Raw genomic sequence first — 14,293 nt, forward strand, 5'->3', positions numbered from 1 at the left:
GGGTTGTTTTATAACGTGAAGAATGTACTCATTGGTAGATAGTTACTCATCGTTTGAAAGGTCTACCTTTTAATGTTTTCTCAGATTCTTCCTTATAGAAAATAATGTTAACAGTATAAAAATTCCATAGATGAGTCTTCACATTTTTTTCATTGAAAACAAAATTATTTTATTTTTAAAAATTGAGACATATTTTTTATTTCCTGATTGTTACATATTATATGTACATATTTTTGGGACACATGTTATAATTTGATACATTCTTGTAATCACATCAGGGTAATTAGGATATTGGAGTCTTCGCATATCTGTATATTAGGTTTCAGTTTACACTTGTTACAATGTCTTTTTTTTTTTTTGAGACGGAGTTTCGCTCTTGTTACCCAGGCTGGAGTGCAATGGCGCGATCTCGGCTCACCGCAACCTCCGCCTCCTGGGTTCAGGCAATTCTCCTGCCTCAGCCTCCTGAGTAGCTGGGATTACAGGCACGCGCCACCATGCCCAGCTAATTTTTTTTGTATTTTTAGTAGAGACGGGGTTTCACATGTTGACCAGGATGGTCTCGATCTCTCGACCTTGTGATCCACCTGCCTCGGCCTCCCAAAGTGCTGGGATTACAGGCTTGAGCCACTGCACCCAGCCTGTTACAATGTCTTTGCAGTATCATTTGCCATTCACATAAATAGATCACACCATTTATAGGTCATGCCATTTTTTTTTTTTGTTTTTTGAGACGGAGTTTCGCTATTGTTACCCAGGCTGGAGTGCAATGGCGCGATCTTGGCTCACCACAACCTCCGCCTCCTGGATTCAAGCAATTCTCCGGCCTCAGCCTCCTGAGTAGCTGGGATTACAGGCACGCACCACCACGCCCAGCTAATGTTTTGTATTTTTAGTAGAGACGGGGTTTCACCATGTTGACCAGGATGGTCTCGATCTCTCGACCTTGTGATCCACCCGCCTCGGCCTCCCAAAGTGCTGGGATTACAGGCTTGAGCCACCGCGCCCGGCCTAGGTCATGCCATTTTTAACATCATTTATAAGTCTAACCACTTCCAGGTTAAAGACCAGGCTCATTCATGCTCTAATTGTCGCCTTTATCAAGTACTGTCTCTGGTACATCATAGGTGCTTCGCAGTCCTTTGGTTCTAAAAACAATGTGGTAACCTTTCTGTAAGGTTGTGCCTTGGATTATCTTCTGGCCAGAACACAGAACAAAGCATTCCAGAGAAACCTTGGTTTGTTTATCTACTTTCTTTGATGTGCTGATTTTTCAGCCGTCAGTGTGGTTATCAGGAAGAGAAAGTGGTTGTAAGAAGACTATTTTCTCTTCAATACGTTTTGTTTTCAACAGCGTTATTGTAGATTCACATAAACTAGAAATTATTTTCTGTTTTGTTTCTCTTTTCAGAGGTTCATGGTGTTTTAAATATCTAGGTATCTTCAGATGACTTGAACTACCAAAGGTTTATGTTTTAGAAAAAAAGTTCTATTTAAAAATGAAATGACAATTCCAAAGTATTTCTAGCAATTTGTAGGATTCACTAACTTAGTAAACTGTTTTTACCAGATTGACAAAAAGTGATTTGGCTCCAAAATGACATTTAGATAAGCAAGTCTCTGAAAACAACCTAAATGCCTCCTCCAAGGAATGCATACATTTGTGATATATTTGGTTGATAAAATACAGCATTTAAAAAGAATGAACCAGATCTTTAGGCGCCATATGGATGGACCTAAAAATTAAAAGTATAAAGTGACAAAACTGTCAGAATGTTATGTATTTGCTATTCAGATGTCAGCCACTTAATGTCACATACCCCGTAATGTTTATGAATATGTATGTGGGAGTATGTGTGTTTTTATGTGTGTAAATATAAAAAGGGGACAGTGTATCAGATTCATGATACCGGGAGGAGAAGAATGAGGGTAAGGAAGGAAACATAAATCTAGTTAAAAAATATCTCTGAGAAGAGATGGTTATTTTTTTTTTTTTTTGAGATGGAGTTTCGCTCTTGTTACCCAGGCTGGAGTGCAATGGCGCGATCTCAGCTCACTGCAACCTCCGCCTCCTGGGTTCAGGCAATTCTCCTGCCTCAGCCTCCTGAGTAGCTGGGATTACAGGCACGCGCCACCATGCCCAGCTAATTTTTTGTATTTTTAGTAGAGACGGGGTTTCACCATGTTGACCAGGATGGTCTCCATCTCTTGACCTCGTGATCCACCCACCTCAGCCTCCCAAAGTGCTGGGATTACAGGCATGAGCCACCGCGCCAGGCCTGCACCATTATTATTTTCATCACTGCCCCTACTGTCTGCAGCTTCAGTTCTTTGAATGTACCATTTTTATTCTCGCCTCAGAATCTTTGCAAATGCTGCTTCCTATGCTTGGAATCTTCGGTCTTTCTCCCTTGTTTTATCTGGTTAACTCCTTTTCGTCTTGCAGAGACACTTCCTGTTCTTGCCTGTCTGGATCAGTCCCTAGTCACCCTACAATTGTAACTTGGTGATTACTTGTGAACTACTTGTTAATTTCTGCCTTTCTTGATGAAAGTTTTTCTTCACTGCTGTGTCTCCAAAGCCTAAAACAGTGTCTGGCACGGAGTAGGCAGTGAAAATTTTTTATTGAATAAATCAGCAGAGTTACCTTAGGTGGAAACACTCAGAGTTAACTTTAGCAAGAAATGATTTTGAAGTTCACTTTGCCTTAAGGATCAGCCCACTGGTTTTAGGGAGTAAATCTAGGATTGTCTGATTTCATATATAAAAAAAAAATCTACCGTATATGTTGGTTTATTTGTAATAATAAATTGAGATTCACCTTATATTTGTAATTTGAGTCTAGAAGTCATCTGATTGATAGTGGTATATGCGTCGTCACATTTTCATGTGCTGTGGAACGCAGGACAGTTTCATCACGGCCGTTTTAAGGTTTGTTATATGCTCATCTGATAAGCTAATTCCTTTCTTTCTTTTAAAAATAGCAGAAAAGGAGAAAAAAATCAGATTGGAGATGATACTTCCTAAGGGCCAGAATAATCCAGGCTTATTCAGAATAAATTGGCATAACAAGTCGTTTGAAAACAGAACTTTTAAATATCAGGTGAAATGTTATTTTTAACTTTTAAGCAAACTAAACAGTAAATTCTTTGGAAGGAGGCCTTTCAGAATCAGGAAAGACAGGAAACTGGTGACTCCTTTGTGGCAGTTTTATTTACTCTGGGAGAGAAACCTAAGAATGCTTTCAAGTGTAAGGAAGAGCTGGTATTCTGATATCAGCATGCTTCTTCAAGAAAGACATGAGAGTTTTTTGAACTGATTGAAAGCTCAAATCTATTAGGTGAGTTGAGGAGCAGAGCAAAAGATGACCAAGCAATAAACAAGGACTTCCAAAGCTTTTAGGGAATTCTGTATGGGGTCGGGAGGTGAAATTCCAGGGCTAGGAATATAATGTAAAGCCCTACAATGAAAAAGAAAACTGCAAATTGTGGCCTTAGAGGACTTTGTGCCCCCTCAGAGACAACATGATTTTTTTTTTTTAATAGAAATCCCTGGAAAAATTACTTTAGAGCCAAGTTTTCTTGCATGCTACTGAATAGTACACTGAAGTACTGGTAGTATACTGAAATCACAAATTCATTCATTCATTTATTTATTCATTCATCAGAGCACATTTACTTAGTTTTACGTACTTTCCAAGCTCAGAGTAAGATCACCATTCTTCTGTGGAAGTGAAGCATCTCTTCTTTAGAATTGTACAAAATTAGCTACTTACTGGTTGGGGTATGACCTTGGGGTATAGGATGCAACACGTTTTTGGAAATTTGAATGTGTGGACTCATAAAACTCTGCTAATAACCACTTTATTTATTAATTATCTGCCTAAAAATCAGGGCTAGAGAAGACTTTTGCAATCATGTAGTTAGAAGACTGTACAATGACCATACTTTTGGTAACCTGGTTTAAGTAACATTCTAATGTTCCTCTTCACCCTACATTCTTTTTATTTTTTTTTGAGGCGGAGTTTCGCTCTTGTCACCCAGGCTGGAGTGCGATGGCGCGATCTCGGCTCACCGCAACCTCCGCCTCCTGGGTTCAGGCAATTCTCCTGCCTCAGCCTCCTGAGTAGCTGGGATTACAGGCATGTGCCACCATGCCCAGCTAATTTTTTGTATTTTTAGTAGAGACGGGGTTTCACCATGTTGACCAGGTTGGTCTCGATCTCCTGACCTCATGATCCACCCACCTCGGCCTCCCAAAGTGCTGGGATTACAGGCATGAGCCACTGTGCCCGGCCACCCTACATTCTTGCTACTCAAAGCAGGGGCTACAGACTAGCAGCACTGGTATATATATACATATTTTTTTGACATCATTTGGGAGCTTGCTGGAAATGCAGATAACCAGGTCCTGCCCTAGACCTGCTGAATCAGAATCAGCAACTTAACAGGATGCTCAGATGATGCCAGTGGCTATCAAAGTTTGTTAAGCACTGCTCTGCACACCCCTGCCAAATGGACTTTAGAACGTACTAGTAATGAGTGACCCACTTTCTGAGAGTGCAACCTATGTTAGGCATTTCACGTATTAGCAAGGTCTTCCTAGTACTGAGCTCACACATAACTCCTTGAATTCCGCATTCAGTGGCCTTGGCATAACTGTTGAGTGGCCGTCAGAACCAGGCAAAAGCCTCTTCTTCATTAAGGTCCTTCAGACCTGTGACTAGGCTATCTTGTTTCTTTCTTTGATTTAAGCTTCCCCAGGTGTAACTAAATCCCTCTCTCCCTACCCCCGCCCTCCGCTGTTCTGCGTATGACAGTGCTTGAGGTCGCTGTACCATTTTATTCAGACTAAATAATAATCTTTTATTTCATTTTTTTTGAGACAGAGTCCTGTTCCGTCACCCAGTCTGAAGTGCAGTGACACAATCTTGGCTCACTGGAACCTCTGCCTCCGAAATTCTAGTAATTCTCTGCGCCTCAGCCCCCCAGGTTGCTGGGATTACAGGCGTCCATCCCTACACCTGGCTAAGTTTTGTATTTTTAGTAGAGACGGGGTTTTGCCGTGTTGGTCAGGCTGGTCTCCAACTCCTGACCACAGGTGATCCTCCTGCCTTTGCCTCCCAAAGTGCTGGGATTACAGGCGTGAGCCCCTGCACCCAGCCCAGGCTAAATAATCTTAAAGGACCCTTCTAACTTTAAAATTGTGTTGCAGTCTTTACACTAGTTAGTGATAAGTAATAGTGGATAGAAGATGATAGAAACTCAGGAACTGTTCAATCACTGTGGAAGACAGTGTGGCGATTCCTCAAGGACCTAGAAATAGAAATTCCATTGGACCCAGCAATCCCATGATTGGGTATATATCCAAAGGATTCTAAATTGTTCTATTATAAAGATACATGCACACAAATGTTCATTGCAGCACTGTTTACAATAGCAAAGACCTGGAACCGACTCAAATGCACATGGGTGATAGACTGGAGAGGGAAAATGTGGTACATATACACCATGGAATATTATGCAGCCATCAAAAACGATGAGTTTGTGTCCTTTGTAGGGACATGGATGAACATGGAAACCATCATTCTCGGCAAACTGACGCAAGAGCAGAAAATCAAACACTGCATGTTCTCACTCATAGGCGGGTGTTGAACAATGAGAACACATGGACACAGGGAGGGGAGCACTACACACTGGGGTCCGTTGGGGGGAAATGGGGGAGGGACGGGGCGTGGGGAGGTGGGGAGAGATAGCATGGGGAGAAATGACAGATACAGGTGAGGGGACGGAAGGCAGCAAATCACACTGCCACGTGTGTACCTATGCAACAATCTTGCATGTTCTTCATATGTACCCCAAAACCTAAAATGCAATTTAAAAAAAGCAAAAAGAAAAAAAAGCTAAAAAAAAAAGAAAAGAAAAGAAACAAAACCCAGGAACTGTACTTTCTATACATTTGAGGAGAGAGTAACCCTGAGGCACAAATACTCCATGATCCATAATTTCTTTAGCTTCCAAGTTCTGTCAGGTGGTGAAGAATTCTCTAATAGTAGGCAATAAACAGCATTCCTTTGCTTTTCTTATTTCTAAATGGGTTCATTACTTAACTCTTCAAAAGACACATGTATTTAGTGTCATTAATAAGTTTTTGGAAGCTACAACCTTAAAACATTTTTATTCAATGTCATTTTATTGTTGATGGAAAAATTGGTTTCGGTATACTTTGCTTTCCTTAAGGGCCTAGTTTCCAAGAACTCATGAAGAACAGGTGAGGATTTACTGTAAAGTGTTATATACACATACATCCAACACATAGAAATAATCTTCATGTGGTCAACTTCTAAAAACTTTCTTTGGCAAAATCTGTTTTTTATGTTATTATATGATTTTCGTAATAACCAAGCATAATTATTTCCTGTTGAAGGACACTAGAGTTCATAAATGGCCTCTGAAATAAAATAGTCACGATTTTAAGGCATTTGTTTTCTAAGAATTGTTAAAAATAACAAATATAGTCTACTAACACAGAGAGCATAGTGGCTGGAAAACTCCACTTCCATCCTCTCAAGGTCCCTACTGGGTCCAAGAATTAAATTGACATAAGAGACATTAACAGGAGAAAAGCATACAGATTTATTTTGCAAGTTTTACGTGGCATGGGTGCCCTCATAAAGAAGATACAAGCCGGGCGCGGTGGCTCAAGCCTGTAATCCCAGCACTTTGGGAGGCCGAGGCGGGTGGATCACGAGGTCAAGAGATCGAGACCATCCTGGTCAACATGGTGAAACCCCGTCTCTACTAAAAATACAAAAAATTAGCTGGGCATGGTGGCGCGTGCCTGTAATCCCAGCTACTCAGGAGGCTGAGGCAGGAGAATTGCCTGAACCCAGGAGGCGGAGGTTGCGGTGAGCCGAGATCGCGCCATTGCACTCCAGCCTGGTAACAAGAGCGAAACTCTGTCTCAAAAAAAAAAAAAAAAAAAAAATACAAAGAAGCAGAGCTAGTGACAGGCATAACTTATTTTATAGCATTTCATAAATATTGTGCTTTTCACAGATTGAAGGTTTGTGGCCACCCTTTGTCCAACAAGCCTATTGGTGCCATTTTTCCAACAGTATGTGCTCACTTCTTGCCATTGTGTTACATCTTGGTAATCTTAATATTTCAGATTTTTTCATTATTATGTCTGTTATGGTGATCTGTGATCACTGATCTTTGGTGTTACTATTGTATTGATTTTGGGACACCACAAGCTGCACCCCTGTAAGACAGCCAACTGTATCTATACATGTGTGTGTTCTGTTTTCTTGTCTTTCTTCCCTTGGGCTTCTGTATTCCCTGAGACACAACAATATTGAGATGAGGCCAATTGATAATCTTCTAATAGCCTCTAAGTGTTCAAGTAAAAGGACGGTTGTACATCTCTTACTTTAAACCAAAAGCTAGAAATGATGAAGCGTAGTAAGGAGATCATGTTGAAAGCCAGTACGGACCAGAAACTATGCCTCTGGAGTTAGTTAACCAAGTTGTGAAGAGATAGGGAAAGTTATTGAAGGAAATGACAAGTGCTGCTCCTGTGAACGCACGAATGATAAGAAAGTGAAAGCCTTACTGCTGATAGAGAGTATTAGTGGCCTAAATAGAAGATCAAACAAGCCACACAATTTTCTTAAGCCAAAATCTAATCCCAAACAAGGCTCGGACTCTCTTCCATGGAGACTAAGGGAAGATACAGAAGAAAAGTTGGAAGTCATGTGGTTTAAGGAAAGAAACTTTCTCCATAAATACAAGGTGAAACAGCAGGTGTTGAAGAAGAGGCTACAGCAGGTTATCCAAATCTAGCAAAGATAATTGTTGAAGGTGGCTACACTAAACAATGCATTTTCATTGTAGACAAAACAGTCTTCCAGTGGAAGAAGATGTCTTCTAGGACTTTTATAGCTGGAGAAGAGAAGTCAGTGCCTGGCTTCAAAGCTTCAAAGAACTGGCCGACCCCTCTTGTTGGGGGCTAATGAAGCTGGTGACTTTTAAGTTGAAGCCAGTGCTCATTTACCATGCTGAAAATTTTCCAACCCTTAAAAATTATGCTCGGCCGGGCGCGGTGGCTCAAGCCTGTAATCCCAGCACTTTGGGAGGCCGAGGCGGGTGGATCACGAGGTCAAGAGATCGAGACCATCCTGGTCAACATGGTGAAACCCCGTCTCTACTAAAAATACTAAAAATTAGCTGGGCATGGTGGCGCGTGCCTGTAATCCCAGCTACTCAGGAGGCTGACGTAGGAGAATTGCCTGAACCCAGGAGGCGGAGGTTGCGGTGAGCCGAGATCGCGCCATTGCACTCCAGCTTGGGTAACGAGCGAAACTCCGTCTCAAAAAAAAAAAAAAAAAAAAAAAATTATGCTACATTAGCCAAATGCAGTGGCTCATGCCTGTCATCCCAGCATTTCTGGAGGCCAATCCAAGGGGGATCACTTGAGCACAGCAGGAGTTCAAGACCAGCCTGGGCAACATAGGGAAACCCCATCTATTAACAAGTAATTATCCTAAATCTACTCTGCCTGTGCATTATAAAAGAACAGCATGGTTTACTGAATACTGTACGCCCATTATTGAGACCTGCTTAGAATAAAAAAGATTGTTTTCAAAATACTATTGTTCTGCAGTGCGCCTAGTTACCCAAGAACTCTGATGGTGTTGTATGAGGAGTTTAATGTTTTCGTGCCTACTAAAACAACATCTGTCTGCAGTCTATGAATCAAGGAATGATTTCACCATTCAAGTCTTACTGTTTAAGAAATTATAGTTTGTAAAGCTATAGGTGCCATAGATTGTGACTCCTCTGACGGATGTGGGTAAAGTAAATTCAAAACCTTCTAGAAAGAATTATATATGCTATTAAGAACATTTGTGATTCATGGGAGGTCAGAATTTCCACTTTAACAGAAGTTTGGAAGAAGTTGATTACAGCTCTCATGGGTGACTTTGAAGGGTTCCACACTGCGATGGAGGGAAACTGGATGTGGTAGAAACAGCAAGAGATCTAGAATTAGCAGTGGAGCCTGAAGAAGTGACTGAATGGTTACAACCTCATAGTAAAACTTTAATGAATGGGAATTGCTTCTCATGCAGGAACAAAGAAAGTGATTCCTCGAGACTGAGTTGACTCCTGGTGAGAATGCTGTGAACATTGTTGAAATGACAATAAAGGATTAGGAATATTAGATAGACTTAGTTGATAAAACAGTGGCAGGGTTTGAGAGGATTGACTGTAATTTTGAAAGAAGTTCTACCATGAGTAAAATGCTGTCAAAGAGCATTGCCTGGTATAGAGAAATCTTTCATGAAGGGAAGTATCAGTTGATGCAGCAAATGTCATTGTTTTATTTTAAGACATTGTCACAGCCACCACAGCCTTTAGCAACCACCAGCCTGGTAAGTTAGCAGCCATAAGCAGTGAGGCAAGGTCGTCCACTAGCAAAAAGATTACAGCTCAGTAGAGGCTCATATGATTGATCATTAGCATTTTTAGCAGTAAAATATTTTAAAATTAAGATAGGCACATTGTCTTTTAGGCATAGTGCTGTTGCACACTTAATAGACAGTGTTGTATAAACATAACTTTTATATGCATTGGGAGACCGAAAAATCTGTGACTTGCTTTATTGCAGTGGTTGCTTTATTGCAGTGGTCTGGAAGTGAACATCCACGATCTCTTAGGTGTGTCTGAACTTACTGGATTGAACATAGCATAATAAACTGTGAAAATGCAACTAAATTGTGTCTGGAGGCTTAAAAGAGTTATTTTAACAAGGTCTGTCTTAACATCTTGTCTTTGAAGATAAGGATGTTGTGTTTTTTTTCTAGTATAGGGAGAATATCTTCCATCTGGGAATTTCATTTTCAGCTTTTAAGACATAGCACAAGGGTTAATAAGATATTTGTGTACCTGCTATTTTTTAAGTGCCTTTACCTTAAATATACAAAATACCAGAACACTAATAACATAATAATGGGCTTAAAAAACTTAATAAACCGTACTGTTCTTTTATAGCATACAGGCAGAGTAGATTTAGCATAATTGTTTTAACTTCAAGAGCATGCAGATGTGTGTGTGTGTCTGTGTCTTGTGTAAGACAAGCTGTAGCAAGAGAGGTTTGAGATTTTTTTTCAATTTTTTTTTTTTAGAAAGTAGCCCATGGCACATTTTCAAACTGGTTTGTTCTAATAATTTACCTACACTCCTTTTTCCCTCACTTTCTTCTAGATATTTTTATTCTTCTTGACCTCATCCTTTCTCATCTGTCCCTCTCTCCCTCTTCGAATGATTTTCAGAAAAATAGCTCCTTCTCTCACCTTACCTCTGCATTTCCAAATAAAGCTGTGTGGATGTGTGGAGAGAAGCTGGAAAATAAGACAGATGGTTCTTTCATTACCAGGTTACTTGGGATTAATTGAGCTGGGTATGTTATTATTTTTAAGGAGGCTGAGCTGGGTCCTTTGGAAAGCCAATTCTGAAAGGCAGGCAGTAATGTAATACGGACTGTTGGATTTTTTGTTTTGTTGTTGTGTTTGGTAATTTCATCATCCTGTAAAGCATTTTTTAGGAGATCAGAAGTGAGCTTACTAAAATAGTGTTTTCATGAAATTTTTAAAAATGACTTTTTACATTTTTCTGGGTCAGTTGAGCCATTCTTATAAACATACTGTCTTTGTGTTTTATTTCAGCATTTGCAAGTGAGGAAGCAGCCCCACCCTGGGTCTTAGATAATTTCTAACAGAGAGGCCCCAGCAATTCAGCAGGCAACATCCTCAGTCTCTGGCAGTCTGGTTCTTCTTCAGCACGTTCTCCTCTTCTGGGAACGGAGTCTTTGGGAAACGTTTCTTAAAAGTGCAGGTAAGCAAAGGCAATACCACCATTGTCTCCATATCCTTAAATGTCAGCTGGAACACTTGTAATGTTCTGATACAATGTTTCTCTCTTTGTGGGTGATGTGAAAATCCCCTCTTACCCATGACCCTTCAGCATATCTCACCGTTGATCTACGGGTGTCTTAAATATTATTTTTAGTCTCAATTGAATGGGCCTTCTTTGGGACTCTTCTTAGCCAATACGTAAGTGAGGAGCAAGAAAACTCTTAGAACATTACATGCATCTCAAATATTGTAGAAATTCTGCTGTTAACCAGCTTTAGAACCTTGGGCAAGAGGCTTTTCCTCTTTGGGGCTTGTTTTCTCAATAGAATTAGTTTCAGGTCTGTCTTTAAGTGCAACAATTAATGATAGTTTCATTAAAGTATCTTGCAATCTTTTAGGCTTTTTTTTTTTTTTTTTTTTTACTATTTTGGAACCCCATTCACAAATTTCAGACATCAATATATAACTTGATTCTGAAAAAAGATCTGGGGCTCAAGTGTCTGCCAGGAACGAGCTATGTGTTTTACCCATGAATCTATGCAGGCACTCAATGATTTATTAAGGTTCATCAGAGAATGATTATTCTACTAGAAGATTTGTTCGGAGATCTTTTCGGGAAAGACACTTACTGACTGAGAATGTTGTGCTTTAGTAGTGCTGGCCAGTATGGGAACTCAGAATGGTCTTGTGATTCAGCGCTAGGGAATCTCTTCAGCTCTTGCTTGTTCCCACTGAGATTTCTCATGAGGGTTTCAAAGCCTTTCCCCAGCAAGTTTTGAGCCACTAGACTTGCAAACTCTTGAGGAGAGTCTGAATCAAGGCAGAAGGTAGGGCTGGGTCCTCAGGTTTTATCACCAGCAACATCTCAATTTACTAGAATCTGGATCGTAATCATCTTGGTGATTTATTTGTAAAGCTGTTTTTCCTGTCAATCTTTAGAGTTTCTGGCATCAAAAAGATGGAAGTATTTTGAGAGTCCTTATGATGCTCCTGGATTCTAGTATTTGCCTGGGTTCAAATCCAACCTCTGTCACTTACTACTTGGGTATCCTGCAGGAACTTACAGCTTCTCTGTGGTTTATCTGTAAGATAGGAATGATGATAAAGCCTTTCTTAAAGGGTGGTTTAGAAGATTAAACTAAGTCTATGTCTAAAGCATTTAGAACAGTTTTATCACGTAGGTGTTTAGTCAGTTTTAACTTTTTACTGCCAGCTGTTGCACAAGGTTTATTCTTCTGTTCGCAAACTCTGGGACAGAGCAACAAAAATTCCAGTCTTTACCTTGTTAGACATTTCTTGAGTCATCATGGTGTTTGCTTCTACACCTAGGACACAATATCTGAATCCTTCTCAACATTATAATGGCTCCAAATGAGAATGTAAGAGGAAACCTATTTGCCAACTCAGATTATTTGTAGAGTTCTTGATTTTATTTTGTTTTGCTTCAAAACAAATTTGAAACGCTGTTTACAAATCTGAGTTTTTTGTTTGTTTTTATTAAATTTCAGAACAGTTTTATTATGAAAGGCATAAAAGAGATATGGTTTCTATAGCCAGAAATAGGGTCTAATTCTAAGATGAGTTTTGCCAATGAATTACTATTATTTTAAATGCCATTCACTTTATATTCAAAAGTAGATGAATAAAGCTTCCTGTCACAGATACTTTAAGATATTAAAATGACTGTGTAGCAATAATAGCACAGTAATGAAAACTTAAGTTTTTGAGGTTATTATTAGCGCAAAGTCATGAGTCCTTAGGATCTCTGCCAGGACATTAGAAAGCTAATTGTTAGTGAGGTCTTGGTGTATGGGAAGCTAATACTTCATGTTTTTTTTTTTTTTTTTTTTTTTTTTTCTTTTGAGATGGAGTCTTGCTTCTTTGCACAGGCTGGAGTGCAATGGTGCGGTGTTAGCTCACGGCAACCTCCGCCTCCCAGGTTCAAGCTCTTCTCCTGCCTCAGCCTCCCAACTAGCTGGGACTACAGACGCCCACCACCACACTAGGCTAATTTTTGTATTTTTGGTAGAAATGGGGTTCCACCCTGTTGGCCAGGCTGTTCTTGAACTCCTGACCTCAAGTGATCACCTGCCTCGGCCTCTCAAAGTGCTGGGATTACAGGTGTGAGGCACTGTTCTTGGCCATACTTCACTAATTTTAAAAGAAGAATTAAAAAAAGATTAGGAGAGTCTTTACCATGTGCCAGAGACTTACCTAAGTATTTTGTATTTGCTACTTGTAATAGCTCTATTAGGCAGTATTATTATTCTTATTTTACAGCCAAGGAACTTGAATTGTAAGAAGATTAAGCAAATTCCCAGGGTGATACAGCTCATCAGAGGAAGAGCGTTAGAGACTCAAACTCAGAGGGTCTGATTACCAGGCGAACAGTCTTAACACTCAGTTACGCTACTACCTACAAAGAATAAATTGCCAGTGAATTACTAAGACCAAGTCATGGAAGTCTAAAATACCAGGCAAAGTGACAAGGTGAGAGCTGCACTTTGCGGATTTTATGCCAGGTACAGCATGTGGGCTGGTTTACAGGGAGGAAGGATTAGAGATCATTGCCAGCAGCTAAGGTGAGACGTAATGAGAACATGGGTTTAGGGAACAGGATGAAGATAACGGCTTGAGAACACCTGTGTTTAGGTGGACAGAGGAGAAAGACGAAATCTAGAAACACAGGCAGAGAAGTAGAGGAGGGAGGCCTGTGTGGTGCCAGCCAAGGGCAAATTCTGAAACTGAAAACTGCAGAGATCAGAGAGGATTGGAACAAAAACAGACAAGTGGGCTCGAAGATAATAATTTATTTATTCCTGGCCGCGCGTGGTGGCTCACGCCTGTAATCCAAGCACTTTGGAGGCCAAGGCAGGCGGATCACCTGAGGTTGGGAGTTCAAGACCAGCCTGACCAACATGGTGAAACCCTGTCTTTAAAAAAAAAATGAAAAAAAAATAATTTATTTATCCCTTTATTGATTTATTTACTCATCAAATTCATAAATATTGTGCACCCATAATGAGACAGGAATTGTGCTGGAGGGGAACCCATGTAAAATGTTCTCCTTTATTACCAACTTTGCTCCTTATTAGCAAGATAGCCTTTGACAGTTTTTTTTCTTTTTTTTTTTTTTAACTTTTCGAGATCCTGGCTGGCTCTTCTGTAATATTCCAAGTCCTGACTGTGTCTAAGTGCCCCCAATTCTTGTGGTGTTCTCAGCTGTAAGATCTGTAATTCTTGGGTTCAAGTTGTGAATTGCAGTAACTGGAAATATTGTAAATGCGTATTTATAATACAGTGATTCAGTTAGCACTTAGGTGAATCAGAAGGAGATGCAAGATGGGGTGTGTGTCCTATAGGTGTAATGTGAATGGA

General features: G+C 40.1%; 1 protein-coding gene across 5 annotated transcripts in view; it reads left to right on the top strand.

Moving 5' to 3' along the window:
- The window catches only part of ST3GAL6 (ST3 beta-galactoside alpha-2,3-sialyltransferase 6), a 71,445-nt gene that overhangs the window by 14,661 nt on the left and 42,491 nt on the right, over nucleotides 1-14,293 (top strand). For 4 of the 5 annotated variants that reach the window (XM_039477270.2, XM_039477272.2, XM_039477271.2 and 1 more), the window contains one exon: nucleotides 10,727-10,895. The gene's annotated coding sequence lies outside the window, so the exon portion shown is untranslated. Of the gene's footprint in view, nucleotides 1-10,726; nucleotides 10,896-13,195; nucleotides 13,406-14,293 lie in introns of those variants that run through there. The other variant, XM_039477273.2, reaches the window with a different exon arrangement.

Source organism: Saimiri boliviensis, chromosome 8, assembly GCF_048565385.1.
Source record: "Saimiri boliviensis isolate mSaiBol1 chromosome 8, mSaiBol1.pri, whole genome shotgun sequence".
Classification (NCBI taxonomy): domain Eukaryota; kingdom Metazoa; phylum Chordata; class Mammalia; order Primates; family Cebidae; genus Saimiri; species Saimiri boliviensis.